The sequence below is a fragment of the Triticum dicoccoides genome, chromosome 1B, assembly GCF_002162155.2.
Source record: "Triticum dicoccoides isolate Atlit2015 ecotype Zavitan chromosome 1B, WEW_v2.0, whole genome shotgun sequence".
Lineage (NCBI taxonomy): Eukaryota > Viridiplantae > Streptophyta > Magnoliopsida > Poales > Poaceae > Triticum > Triticum dicoccoides.
In genome coordinates this window covers 612,042,312-612,056,786 of record NC_041381.1, presented here as the reverse complement: position 1 = coordinate 612,056,786, position 14,475 = coordinate 612,042,312, and positions in this window count along the sequence as shown.

Below are 14,475 nucleotides of genomic sequence, written 5' to 3'. Positions count from 1 at the left end.
GATCCCGTCCCGCTGGACGTTGACCGCGCGTGCCCCACGCGTGGGCCGCATCCCCCTCCGGCCTAGTGGGTCGCAGCCCAGCCTCCCTGGCCCAGCAACCCCACCTCCGGCCCGCCTCATCCTCCGTCGTGCTGGGCCGAGCCCACTTGGTGAGCTTCCCACTATCCCCCGCCCGAGCACACTTTAGTTAACCAACGCCCGTCCGTTTATTTTTCCAGAAACGGCTAAGTCCTGTAAATTTGCATATTCTGGTGTTAACTTTGACCTGTCATAACTTGATGCATACTGCTCCGTTTCATGCGCATGATATATCAAAATGTTCGCCATGAGATGCCCTACATTTCATTCCATTGTGCCATGTTTGTTTGAGTTCATATTGATGCCCGAATCATCGTTGCAAGAGTGCTATATGATGTTAATCTGCTGAAACTGTTATAACTTGGTGATTTGTCATTTTTGTTGCATTTGATGTGTGCATCCTATGAGCATGAGTCCTACATGAGTTTTGAGCTATGTCATGCCATCTTTACAGAGGTGCAATCCATGTATTTTTGTGAGTCTTGTACTGAGTGCATCAAGCTTGTTAAGTAGTGTACTTGTTGTTGCTGTTTTGCTAGGCTGAATCTGTTATTTTGTGATGCTTTGTAAACCTGCTGCTACAAGTCATTCTATGCATAATCTGGAGATGTTCACTAAGGATGTTCTGTTATACATGTCATGATCTATACATCCATGCCCCTGGTTGCATTTATAGCCTGCTGTAGCTTGTTGTAATCTTGCTCTCAAATTGGTAAATAATGTTGTTGTCAGCCTGTTAACATTAAGTTCAGTTTTCCCATGTGCTTTGCTAGTGATCCATGCACCCTATGAACTTGATCTTGCCATTCTTAGCTTCATAAATATGTATTCTTACTTTTGGTTGCCTTGTCATGCCATGTATTGCTCTGTGGTGAGTGGTACAAGCTCACCAACATGCCTACTTATCGTTGTTCCTGCCATGTTTGAATCTGTCATATAACTTGCCATGTTTACATGGGTGCCATCATATCTTGTGTTCCTTTTTGGCTCCTGGTCAGTAAAGGACTTTTATTCTATGCATTTAGTAGTAGCATGCCATGCCTTTATTTACCATGATAAGTTCCTATAACATGTTGTTTGATACCTCTAAACATTGCAACCTGATGTTATTTCTGCCAAGTCTGTAAACTGTTATTATATGCATTCTTGCCATGTGTTTTGGAGCCTGTTCTAGTATTTTCTGGAGATAGCTCAATGTTCATGTTTTGTTGTGCTTTACTTGTAAATCATGCCCATGCCTTTTGTTATCATGTTGAGCTGCTGTAGCATGTTGTTTTCATGCTTGCAAGATGCCTAGTTGCTGTTTTAGACAACTTGTCTTTTAAACTTGTATAGAGTGTATGTGTGGAACCGTTGCTCTGTTTTGAGTGTGCTCTATATGAAACTTGCTTGATTTTGCATGTAGCTTAATATTATCATGTTGCATCCATGTTTTGAGGTGTTTGCTTGATGTTTGTATGCATTTTGCATCAATGCCATGTGTAACTTGCTTTGCTCATATCTTCTAGGCCGTAGCTCCGAATTAAATGAACTTTATATGTAACTTGACTAGAATCTCGTGTAGATCATCTTGTGTATCTTAACTTTCTATTTAACAACTTGAACATAAGGTTTATTCAGATCTGGATCAATTTCGAAATTTGCATATGAGGACTTACCGGAATTGTTATATGTTGTTTCCGGCCTCATTTAAACTTGCTCTGATGTGTTACTCGTGTACGCATCATCTCTTTCCATGAGTAGCTTCATGTAGCTTTATCATGCATCATGCTTGGGTGAGCATCATGTCTTGTTAATGTGTGGTGTGTTTACCATGTTGTGTGCTTCTTCTCGTTAGTTCCTGTTTCGTTGCGATCGTGAGGATTCGTTCGTCTACGCTTGGTTCGTCTTCATGGCTTCATCTTCTTCATGGACTCGTTCTTCTTCCTAGCGGGATTTCAGGCAAGATGACCGTCACCCTGGATCTCACTACTATCATTGCTATGCTAGTTGCTTCGTTCTATCGCTATGTTGCGCTACCTCTCACTTGTTCCTCAAGCCTCCCAAATTGCCATGTCAGCCTCTAACCTGTTCACCCTTCCTAGCAAACCATTGCTTGGCTATGTTACCGCTTTTGCTCAGCCCCTCTTATAGCATTGTTAGTTGCAGGTGAAGTTGAAGATTGCCCCATGATGGACAGGATTATGTTGGGATATCACAATATCTGTTATTTAATTAATGCATCTATATACTTGGTAAAGGGTGGAAGACTCGGCCTTATGCCTGGTGTTTTGTTCCACTCTTGCCACCCTAGTTTCCATCATACCGGTGTTATGTTCCCGGATTTTGCGTTCCTTACGCGGTTGGGTGATTTATGGGACCCCCTTGACAGTTCGCTTTGAATAAAACTCCTCCAGCAAGGCACAACCTTGGTTTTACCATTTGCCTCACCTAGCCCTTTTTCCCTTGGGTTTCCGGAGCCCGAGGGTCATCTTTATTTTTAGCCCCCCCGGGCCAATGCTTGTCTAAGTGTTGGTCCAAACCGAGCGATGTCCGGTGCCCCCTGGGCAACCAGGGTCTATGCCAACCCGTCGTCTTGCTCATCCGATTTGCCCTGAGAACGAGATATGTGTAGCTCCTATCGGGATTTGTCGGCACATCGGGCGGCTTTGCTGGTCTTGTTTTACCATTGTCGAAATGTCTTGTAACCGGGATTCCGAGTATGATCGGGTCTTCCTGGGAGAAGGAATATCCTTCATTGACCGTGAGAGCTTATCATGGGCTAAGTTGGGACACCCCTGCAGGGTTTATCTTTCGAAAGCCGTGCCCGCGGTTATGTGGCAGATGGGAATTTGTTAATGTCTGGTTGTAGATAACTTGACACCAGATCCGAATTTAAAACGCATCAACCGCGTGTGTAGCCGTGATGGTCTCTTTTCGGCAGAGTCCAGGAAATGAACACGGTTTTTTGGGTTATGTTTGACGTAAGTAGGAGTTCAGGATCACTTCTTGATCATTGCTAGCTTCACGACTGTTCCGTTTGCTCTCTTCTCGCTCTCATTTGCGTATGTTAGCCACCATATATGCTTAGTCGCTGCTGCAACCTCACCACTTTGCCCCTTCCTTACCCATTAAGCTTTGGTAGTCTTGATACCCATGGTAATGGGATTGCTGAGTCCTCGTGGCTCACATATTACTACAACAACAGTTGCAGGTATAGGTTATGCGATGATCTTGACGCGAGAGCGATGTTTACTTGTTTTGGATTTCTTCTTCTACTACTTCTTCGATGAGGGGATAGGTTCCAGGTCGGCAGCCTGGGCTAGCAGGGTGGATGTCATTTGAGTTTTTGTTTGTGTTTCATCCGTAGTCGGATTGTGCTCTTATGTAAGATGATGTTGTATTCGTGTGGCATTCTATGCCTCTTGTATGTATCCCCAACTATTATATAATGGTTTGATGTAATGATATCCACCTTGCAAAAGCGTCTTCAAGATGCGCTTCTATCCTTGGTGGGACCTTCGAGTTCCTTTAGGATAGGGTCGCATCTTGGGCGTGACAAAGCCATAGAGTACTTCACCACCAGGTGTAGAAAAGGCACCCTACTCAAGCACCGACTCCTCTGCGATGAGTCGGCTACACTCGACGAGCTGCTGATCATAGCAGACAAGTATGCCACTGCCGACTCTTCTATGACGTCGGAGCTTCAGGTGGACGCCTCTGTGAAGGTGCTCCCTCCGGCTCCCAGGACGCCGGCTGGAGACACCAGTCGGCGCCTGCAGCAGAACGACAACAAGCGCAAGGCCTCGATGCCGACTCCCACCAGCCGGCAGGTGGCGACGGTCGAAGATCAACCACCAGAGGGGCAGCCCATGCCCAAGCGTCAGAAAGGCGGCAAGCCGGCCTGGCAGCCCACCTTCTCCTATGAGAAAACCCTTGATGCACCCCGCAAGTTCCACAGCGGCGCGAACCATCCAATCACACCACCCGGAAGTGCCACTGGCTTACCCGAATCTCCAAGGGCGAGGGACTGCTGCCTCCTCCGCCTGCTGGCTAGCCACCTCCGGCCCCCAGCAGCCGGCGGCCCGTCTAGCAGTGGGGGCCATCCAAGATGAATATCCCAAAGAACATGGAGCCTACGTTATCTTCACAAGCTAGGCTGATGACAGGCGCAGCCAGCGCCAACAGCACCAAGAGGTCAATGCTGTCGCCTTCAAGGTTCCAGAGTTCATGCACTGGTCTGAGAAGCCCATCAGCTGGAGCCGAGCTGACCACCCGGAGGTTATGCCTTCTCTGGGTTCCTATGCCTTGGTGTTGGATGCCACCTTTGCAACAGAGAGGCGAGCTGCTCGTTTCTCTCGGGTCCTGGTAGATGGCGGCAGCACCATCAACATCCTTTACCGCGATACCATGGAAAAGTTGAACATTAAGACAAAGTAGCTCTTGCCCACCCGGACCATCTTCCATGGCATTGTGCCTGACCTTTCCTGCTCACCAATCGGCAAGATCAAGATAGACGTCCTCTTCGGAGACAAAGATCACTTCCGCCACGAAGCAGTTTGGTTTGAATAGGTGGACTTGGAGAGCCCCTATCATGCATTAGTTGGCCGACCTGCTCTAGCCAAGTTCATGGATGTACCTCATTACGCCTACCTCAAGATGAAGATGCCAAGTACCAAGGGAATCATCACCATAGTCTGAGACTACAAGAAGTCGGTCGCTTGTGCCGCAGCTAGCAGTCGGCTGGCCGAGTCCCTAGTGATTGCTGCGGAGAGGAAGCTCCTTGACCGGGTTGTGGCCATGGCTGGCAAGCAGCCGGAGCTGTTGCCAGACCCCAAGGAGTTGGAAGCTCAGGGCTCCTTCTAACCGGCCAAAGAAACCAAGAAGATACCCTTGGACCCGGACCACCCGGAGAGGTTTGCCATTATCGGAACAAACCTTGACAGCAAATAGTAAAGCGAGCTCGTCGATTTCCTCCGTGAGAATCGGGATATCTTTGCATGGTCCCCCAAGGACATGCCAGGTGTTCCGAAGGATTTCGCCGAGCACAAGATACATGTCAGGGCAGATGCAAAACCAGTCAAGCAGCCCCTCCGCGGACTATCGGAAGAGAAGAGAAGATTGTTGGTGAAGAGATAGCTCGGCTCCTAGCAGTCGGCTTCATTATGGAACTGTTCTTCCCAGAATGGCTTGCCAATTCAGTCCTTGTACTTAAGAAGAATGACAAGTGGCGCATGTGCATTGATTACACTAGCCTCAACAAAGCCTGCCCCAAAGATCCGTTTGCCTTAACTCGGATTGATCAAGTGATAGACTCCACAGCCAGATGCGAGTTGTTGAGTTTCTTGGATGCCTATTCAGGGTACCACCGGATCAACTTGGACCCGGCCGACCGCCTGAAGACCGCCTTCATCACACCATTCGGAGACTTCTGCTACCTAACCATGACATTCGGCTTGAGAAACACCGGTGCCACTTTTCAGCGTTGCATGCAGAAGTGCCTCCTCAAGCAGCTCGGCAGAAATGCCCACGTATATGTAGACGATATTGTGGTGAAGACGGGGAAGTGCGGCACCCTGCTAGAAGACCTCAAGGAAACATTTGACAACCCGCGCCGGTTTCAAACCAAGCTCAACCCAGAGAAATGTGTTTTGGGAGTACCAGCCGACCAGCTCCTTGGCTTCCTGGTCTCTGAACGCGGCATTGAGTGCAACCCTGTCAAGATCAAAGCCATTGAGAGGATGGAGATACCTACCCGACTGCGAGATGTCCAGAAATTCGCCGGGTGCTTGGCATCCCTCAGCCGCTTCATCAGTCGGATGGGAGAGAAGGCTCTTCCCCTGTACCAGCTCATGAAGAAAACCACTCACTTTGAGTGGAATGACTAGGCGGACGAGGCTTTTCACCAGCTGAAGAAGATGTTGACCATGCCTCCTGTTCTAGCGGCTTCGACTGACAAAGAGCCCATGCTCCTTTACATTGCCGCAGCTAGCCGGGTGGTCAGCATAGTCATTGTGGTACAACTCCCAGAAGACGGCAAGGCACAACCAGTCCAAAGGCCCGTGTACTATCTGAGTGAGGTGTTTTCAGCCTCAAAATAGAACTATCACCACTACCAGAAGATGTGCTACGACGTGTACTTTGCTGCCAAGAAGCTCAAGCCATACTTTCAAGAGCCCACCACACGGTTGTTTGCACTGCCCCGCTTGCCGAGATCATAGGCAGCCAGGATGCATCTTGCCGGGTGGCCCAATGGGCCATCGAGCTGGCGCCATACACCATCTTCTACCAGCCCCGCACCGCCATCAAGTCCCAAGCACTGACCGACTTCCTTGTCGACTGGGCCGAGACCCAATACCTGCCGCCAGCGCCCGACTCCACCCATTGGCGGATGCACTTTGACGGCTCAAAAATGCGCATCGGGCTGGGAGCCGGCATCGTCCTCACCTCTCCCAAAGGCAACAAGCTCAGATACACACTTCAAATCCACTTTGCCGCCTCCAACAATGTGGCCGAATATGAGGCGCTCGTACATGGGCTCTGGCTGGCCAAAGAGCTTGGCATCCGCCAGATCCTGTGCTACGATAACTCGAATTTGGTGGTCTGGCAGTCATCCTGCGACTTGGACGCCAAATTAAGATGCAAACATGGCAAGCTACCGTTTCCTTGTCTAGCCACTAAGAAGATATTTCGAAGGGTGTGAGTTCCTTCATGTGCCCCGGGCCGACAACGAGCAAGCAGATGCCCTAGCAGGAATCGGCTCCACTCGGCAGGCCATACCAACCGGCGTCTCCCTTCAGCGCCTCCTCAAGCCGTCCAGCAAGCCTTCACCGGAGTCAGATTCCATCTTTGTGCCAGCTGCACCCGAAACAGTCAGATCCGGCTTGGGGATGGCAGTAGTCGGCTCGGGGACTTCAGGCGGTGGCTCGGGGACTGCTGCAGCCGCACCCAGCCCGAGGACTTCAGAACCCGTCCCGGGGACTATAGCAGCCGGCCCGGGGACTTCAATGACACAGCAGGCGGTGGCTGACTCCAACCCACCACCTCCCAGCCAAATCGCCCTAGTTACAGTGGCTGTGCTAACAGTAGAAGAAGTCACAGTTCCATCATGGGCACAACCCATCCTCAACTTTCTGGTGAACAGAGAGCTATCGGCTGATGAGATCTCGGCCCGGCAAGTTCAGCATCGAGCAGGAGCCTACACAATGGTGAACAGAGAGCTTGTCAGGCGCAGTGTGACTGGTGTCTTCCAGCGTTGCATTGAGTTGGAGAAATGCATGGCGATCCTTCAAGATATCCATCAAGGCGGATGCGTCCACCATGCGGCCTCAAGATCACTTGTTGCCAAAGCTTTCCGCCACGGTTTCTTCTGGCCGACTGCTTTGGAAGACGCCAAAGACTTGGTCAAGCATTGCAAAGGGTGCAAGTATTCAGCTCCAAGCAACACTTGTTGGCTTCTGCACTCAAGACCACCCCCCCTCACCTAGCCCTTTGCCATCTGAGGGCTGGACATGGTGGGCCCATTCAAGATGACGCGAGGCGGCATGACTCATTTGCTTGTCGCCGTCGACAAATTCACCAAATGGATTGAAGCTAAGCCAATCAAGAAGCTGAATGGGCCGACTGTTGTGACCTTCATCGCAGATATCACCGTCCAGTACGACGTACCTCACAGCATCATCACCGACAACGACACGCATTTTGCCAAAGGAGCATTGGCCCGTTTCTGCGCGATGCAGGGCATCCGACTGGACTTAGCGTCTGTTACCCATCCGCAGTCAAACGGCCAAGTCGAGCGAGCAAACGGCCTCATCCTCTCCGGCATCAAGCCCCGACTGGTTGAGCCACTCGAGCGCTCGGCCGGCTGCTGGATCGACGAGTTGTCGACCGTCCTCTGGAGCCTGTGTACCACTCCAAACAAGTCAACCGACTTCACTCCTTTCTTCCTTGTGTATGGTGTTGAGGCTGTCATTCCAACTGACATCGAGTTGACTAACCTCGCATCACCATGTACATGGAGGCGGAGGCGAAGGAAGCATGAGAAGACGGTGTCGATCTGCTGGAAGAGGGCCGGTTGTTAGCACTCAGTCGGTCCGCCATCTACCAGCAGAGCCTGCACCGCTACCATAGTCGAAAGGTCAAGCCAAGATCCTTCCAAGAGGGAGACCTTGTGCTCCGGCTGATCCAGTGAACAGCCAGCCAGCACAAGCTCTCGGACCCTTGGTAAGGCCCCTTCATCATCAGCAAGGCCTTGGGCAACGACTCCTATATTTGATTGATGCACAGAAGCCTAGGGCCCGCAAGAGGGACAACTCCGGCAAGGAATCAAAGCACCCATGGAATGCGAATCTACTCCGAAGATTTTACAGTTGATGCAGTATGTACCACGCTACCTTTTGAATTAAGTACAAGACATCGGGTCCCCCGAGGAGCACTCACGGACTACCCTTTTTATCTATATGATAAAGTTTTATGCCTATGAATGTTTTACTTCATTTTTTCGCCTGGCACGGGGATCGAACAGTCGGCTCGGGGGCTTGCCGCTTTGTATTATGTCAATGCTACCTGCAATCGGACAAGTAATGTGTTGGCATCTAAGCCCGCTCTTGCCACAAGCCACAGCTCACAGAGCGGCTGTCTGGCTGGCAAGAGTCGAAGGCAGGAAACGATGCCCACATGAAAAATGTCTAAGGACAAAAGCATTCACATAAGACAAGCCGACCTCCCGCCTCGCCGACCGGCTGCTGAGCAGCCGGCCAGCCGATTTCTAACTTACCTTGCTACGTCCTAAAAGGCCGAAGTACTTGTCCTCCCAAATGGCTAAGTACTTGTCCCAGCCACAGTCCGCAAAGCGGCTATCCGGCTGGCTAGGCGGCAGCCAAGGGAGGGCGGCAAAGGAAAAAGCCAAAAAGGATAAAAAGGCAAGACAAGTCGGAATCGAGTGCAAGCATAGCACATGTGAAATAGTATTTACATAAACAAGGCTTTGAAGCCAGAATTCAACATAGTTTGAATACACCCCAAGTGGGTGGAACTGCGCAAATTTAACAAATATTTTTCAAAATACTACTAGGCGGGAGAAAGTTAGAGATAAGATGGCCGCCTAGGCCAAGGGCGGAGTAGGAGAGTCCGGCAGGTTGGTGGAGTCGGCGGCGCCGGCTGGTGGAGTGGTCGGCTGGCGAGTCTCAGCCGTGTCGTCCCCAGTAGCAGTCGGCGAGCTCGCGCGCGGCTTGTTGCTTGAGGCACGGTCGAGTGGAGGCTGGTCATCTGCTTCGTCCTCCGGCGCGACGTCTTCACCATCCTCACTCTCCTCGTCTTCGCCCTCGTCGCTAGAGGCGATCTCCTCCGCCGAGTCCTCGCCGTCTTCCGGGTTCAGCCCGAACAAGTCCGGCAGCATCTTGGCACCCTCTTCATTCAGCTTAGGCATGAAGAGGCTGGTGTTGGTGTAGTCGGCAATCGCCACGACACGATGAACAAGGGCAGGCCTCACCGCCACCAAGTCCTCGTGGGCGTCCTGCCGGAACATGGCCAACTAGGCTAGATCTAGCCTAGGGTACCACGCCCTGACAAACTCCAAGGCTCACCTGGCGCCTGCCAGGGCCAAAGAAGCCTTCCACGCCTTGAAGCGGCCGACTACCACATCTAGCCAGCCGGCAGTCCGACTGGGGGTGCATGGAGCCTGGACACCTAGCCAGAGGGCGGAGACCACCTGGGCTCCAACACGCTGCAGCCGGCGGAGAATCCGGTTAGCCGGCTGGAGACGAGCATGGATGTCAAGGAGCTGCTCGTCGAGTGTCCGACGGGCGTTCGGCGCGATCTCCGCGCCAGCCTGCCTCCGCTCTTTGCGGCTGGCTTCGATAGCTTGGCTGGCAACGATGGCGTAGCCAGGGAAGTACTCTGTGCAAGATGAAAAAAGAAAGACATGAAGCCGGAAGACGGACCATATAACAGGCGGTAGACGAAGAAAAGAATAGGAAAGCTACTCACTATCGACTATGTGCTCGATCCGGCCGTGGCCGTCATTCAGCGCCCTCTCTGCATTGGCCCAGTTCGCCGTCTGGGTCTCGTACTCAGCCTGGAGGGTGGTCTCGCTGTCCTTCGCCGACTGAAGGGCCGCCTTGTGAAGCTCCTCCTGGTCAGCCAGCTTCTTGGCCAGATGGTCGCGCTCCTAGGCCACCTTGCTGCACTCCCCCTCCTTGGAGCGCAGCACGGTTTGGGCCTTGCCCAACTGCTGCTGCAAGGCGGCGTTGGCCTCTGCAAAGATAGCAAAGAAGAATGATCAGTATGCAAGGAAGAAAACAGAAGTCGCCAGAAGAGATCCGGCCCGACTGCTCAGCAGTCGGCCCGAATCTCGGGGACTACACCTAGCGGGTGCACTAACGCGCCCCCGCAAGAGAGAGAAGGCGGAGTTCTTACTCCGGCTCTCGAACAAGTCAGCCGTCTTCTGAGCCAGCTCCCGGATCTAGGAGTTGAAGGCGACCACGCGGAGATTGTGATAATCCCGCAACAAAGGAAAATAGGAAAGAAAGCAAGTCAGCACCCGAACCTACATAAAAGTTCCAGGCCGCCGGCTCAGCAACCGGCTCGGAACTCGGGGACTACACCTAGTGGGTGCCCTGACGCGCCCCCATGGAAGAATACAAGAATCAAAGACAAAGAGGCATACTCGGATTGCCGTTTGCGACGCTAGGAACTCCTAGTTGTAGTGATGGAGGGCGGTGGCCTGAGCCTAGAGCCGAGCCCGGACGTCCTGTGCTGTCACGTTCAGCACGGCCGTCCCACCTCGAGGCGTCCACTCCAGCGAGCCGATGCTGGAGGCCTCCACCTCCAGGGCCGACGAGCTTGCGCCCCCAGCCTCCTGCGGTCATGGAGCCGAAGCCGCCTTCGCCGCGCGCCGACGTGCCGGAGAGCCCACCGCAGGGTCTGCCCCCACCGCCAGTTCGCCACCAGCCGGCGGCACCGGTGGTGCGTCAGGCTGGCCGCCTTGATCTTCAACGATCGACGCCGGCGGCGGCACTCCCGCCCCTAGGGCGATGCCATTGTCTCCCTCCCTCTCTTTGATCGGCTGCTTGCTGTCGTATCCTTCAGGCAGCACTGAGACCTCAGGCGCGGGTGGCATGGCGCGGAGGGGGATGACGAGCTGCGGGGCTTGGCTACGTGCGGCCTCTTCCGCCTGCGCCTTGGACGTGGCGCCCGAATGGAGCTTGGCCACGGCATCAGCTAGCGCCTTGGCGGCCTCGTCCACCTCCTCCTGTGTCGCCTTGGCCGCCGCTGCCTCCTCCCGCTCCTCGCACGCCTCCTGTGCATTCCTCTCCGTCGCCGACTGGAGCTCGGCACGCAGGTCCACTCTGCGGGTGTTGGCGGAGCCCTCTACTGTCCCAACCACAAAGGCGGCGCCAGACCGCTCAAGAGAGAGCGGGGCCCTGAATCAAGCAAATGAAAAAGAGCTCCGAATGAAGTTGTGAGCAAAAAAGAAAAGGAGAGCGTAAGAGAAACCAAACACTTACGCGGACACCATCATGGGCTGCTTGACCACCTTCTTAAACCGATTCGCCTTCGCGGCAGCCTCCTCCATCTTGGTCGCCGCTGCCGAGTCCCTAGGCTTCTTTGACCTGCTATCGTACATCGACGGTGTGGCCTGACGTTTTTGCTCACCGCCTGGGGCAGCCGGCGCAGCTGATGAGCTCGCGTCCGCCCGATCGATGGCCGATTGGCGGCCCGGCATGTTCTTCTTGTCGTCATCGTCCGGCCAGTCGTCGAGGCCACCTCCACCTCCGGAGCCGCCTTCTCCGCTACCGTCGCCCATGGCATCATCGTCCTCCAGGGCGGCCACCCCCAAGTCAGGGTCGTCCTCATCACTCACCACTCGTTCAGGGAGATATTAGTGGGTCTGCCCCACGGTGCCGGCTGCCGACTGGATGATGTAGTTCTGCTTCAGGACCGACTGATCAGACGACAGACGAGAACCTGACAACTAAAAAGAAGGGGTGAAGACTTACCGCAGGCGGCGGATGCGCGCACGAATACGCCTCCTTGCCGAACTGCCACTCCTCCGCCAGGAGCTTGCAGTTCGAGATATGCTTCACCAGATGAGACACCTTCGCGTGTGGCATCTCCTTGGTGCTCATCCAGGACGGGTCCCGGTTCCCGCTCATCTGGCTGATCATATGTGGCTGGCCTTGAAGAGGGAGCACCCGGCGCGCCATGAAGGCGGTCAGCAGGTCCGCCCCCGTGAGGCCATCCATCCTCGTCATCACCTTGAGCCGCTCGACAGCGGCGGTCGAGACGGCCGGCAACGTCTTTGGCCGGTACGACCAGTTGGAACGGGGTTCAGCCGACGGGTCGACTGCATAGGCCGGCAGGCTGACAAAGTCAGCCGACGGAAGGACGTTCTTGACCTAGAAGTACGAGTGCTGCCACATCTTAACCGACTGTGTCAAGCTCATGGCTGGGAAGGGGTTGTCAGCAGCCGGCCTCCGCACAGCGACGAAGGCACCACACTGCGCCGCTACCCCCTTGGTGAGGGTGCCGAGCTTCATGTAGAAGAACTCGCCCCAGAGCTCGACGGTGGGGAGGATACCGAGGTAGCCTTCGCAGAGGTGACGAAGGCGGATAGCAGCACCACCATGTTTGGCGCGAGAAGGTGTGGCTAGAGGCCGTAGACCTGGAGGAAAGAGCGGAGAAAGCCGCTCGCCGGCAGGCCGAAGCCATGTAGGCAGTGCGACCGGAATATGACGCGCTCGCCTTCCTCCGGCGCCGGCGAGATCTCCCTCTCAGGCGCCAGGTGAACCTGCACGAAGTCCACGCCGGGCAACCGCCTCATCTGGCGGAGGAAGGTGAGGTGGTCCTCATGGGCATTGGATCTGTCCCATGCTCCGGAGAGCGCTATGGGCGTTTGGTGCTTGGCGGAGGAGAGGTGCGGTGGCGAGAGCACGAACCCGCGGCAGAGCAGCAGTGCTGCGGGCTGACTGGAAACGGCAACGATGAACTACATCGGTGGCAGAGAGATGAAGGAAGAAGATGGCGAAGGTGGAGGAGGGGGCACGTGCGTCTGCCGCTCCCCTCCTCCCCCTACTTATAGCCCTAGGCGGTGAAGCCGAGGGGGCGAGGCGTAGGGGGGCGTGGGATTAACTGTGCCCACGTCCCCACGACCCCACAATTATCATGCCATAATAGCGTGCATTTACCGCGCCCAGAATCCCAACCGTTCGCCTCGGCCATAGCGGATCCGCACATGGGCCGAGGCACGGTAGTCGTGGGCCCCAACCTGCAGCTACATCCCGTCGTGTGCGTGGGCTGGCAGGCTGGCCTAGCCAGCTGGGACCGCATGGCGCGCAGGCAGCAGGCGGCCGGCTCGGCACCCGGTGAGCGCGCCACCTGCCTCCCGCCTTCGTGTTTCGAAACCATCAAGGCAGCGAGCCTTATTGTGGCCGACTCCTAGCTGTCGGCTCTTCAGAGTAGGAAGCTACGGAGGCCTCTCGCCTCTTCAGCCGCGATACCCCACCAGCTTCGGGGACTACCGTCGGAGTAAATGACCATGGGTAGCCTCATATGCTCCCCATGACGTTTCAAGACATCGGGGCCGGCTTCGCCCCTCAAGCATCCAAGATAAAGGGCCGCCTTCTTGTGGTCGGTTGGTCCAAGCGGCCAGCTACAAGAAGGCGACAAGGCCCAAAGAGTGGCTCCAGGGTTGGCCGACTCCTAGCAGGTGACCCACCCTTGCGCCCTCAAAGTTTGCACCCACATAACAACGACGAGATGGGACGTGGCTACAGTGAAGGCTGCCACCCCCAAATCCCGGAGCAGGCGTGTCAATAGTGCAACATACCGGACAGCCATCCCTAGCCCGGCGCGACACTGTTGCCACGTTTACTATGACATCACCCATGACAGAGCCGCCATACTCCCACGACGGGTTGTCGGTACAGCCCGCAGGCGGCGGGCCCTACCCTCTAGTGAAATACAAGAGGGCAGCACGCCCAAACCAGTCGGCATAGGGGGTGTCCGGCTCCCAACAGCTAGCACTCCCCTTCCCTAGAAGTTTGTGCGCCATTAACCAGATGAGATAGGGTGTGGCAACAATGAGCACCCACCAGGGGGCGACACTATAGCCACGCTTTCCCCGACCAAGCCATCGTCATCAGGGGCAAGACTACAGTAATGAGCAGCCGACAAGGCCCATAGGTGGTTGGCCCAACCTGTCGGCCGAGAACCCGGCAGCCGATGGGACCCACCAGGCGGTGGGCCCCAGCGGCCGGCGGAGAAGCCGGCGACCACAAACACTGACGGCCTGGGCCTATGCCCAGCCGGATTACCATTGTACCCTTGGGGGGTAGGCCTATATAAACCTCCTAGGGCACCCATGCAAAGGGTTCAACCTCTTAGATTACACACACCCTCCTAGAGGGAGGAGTAGTG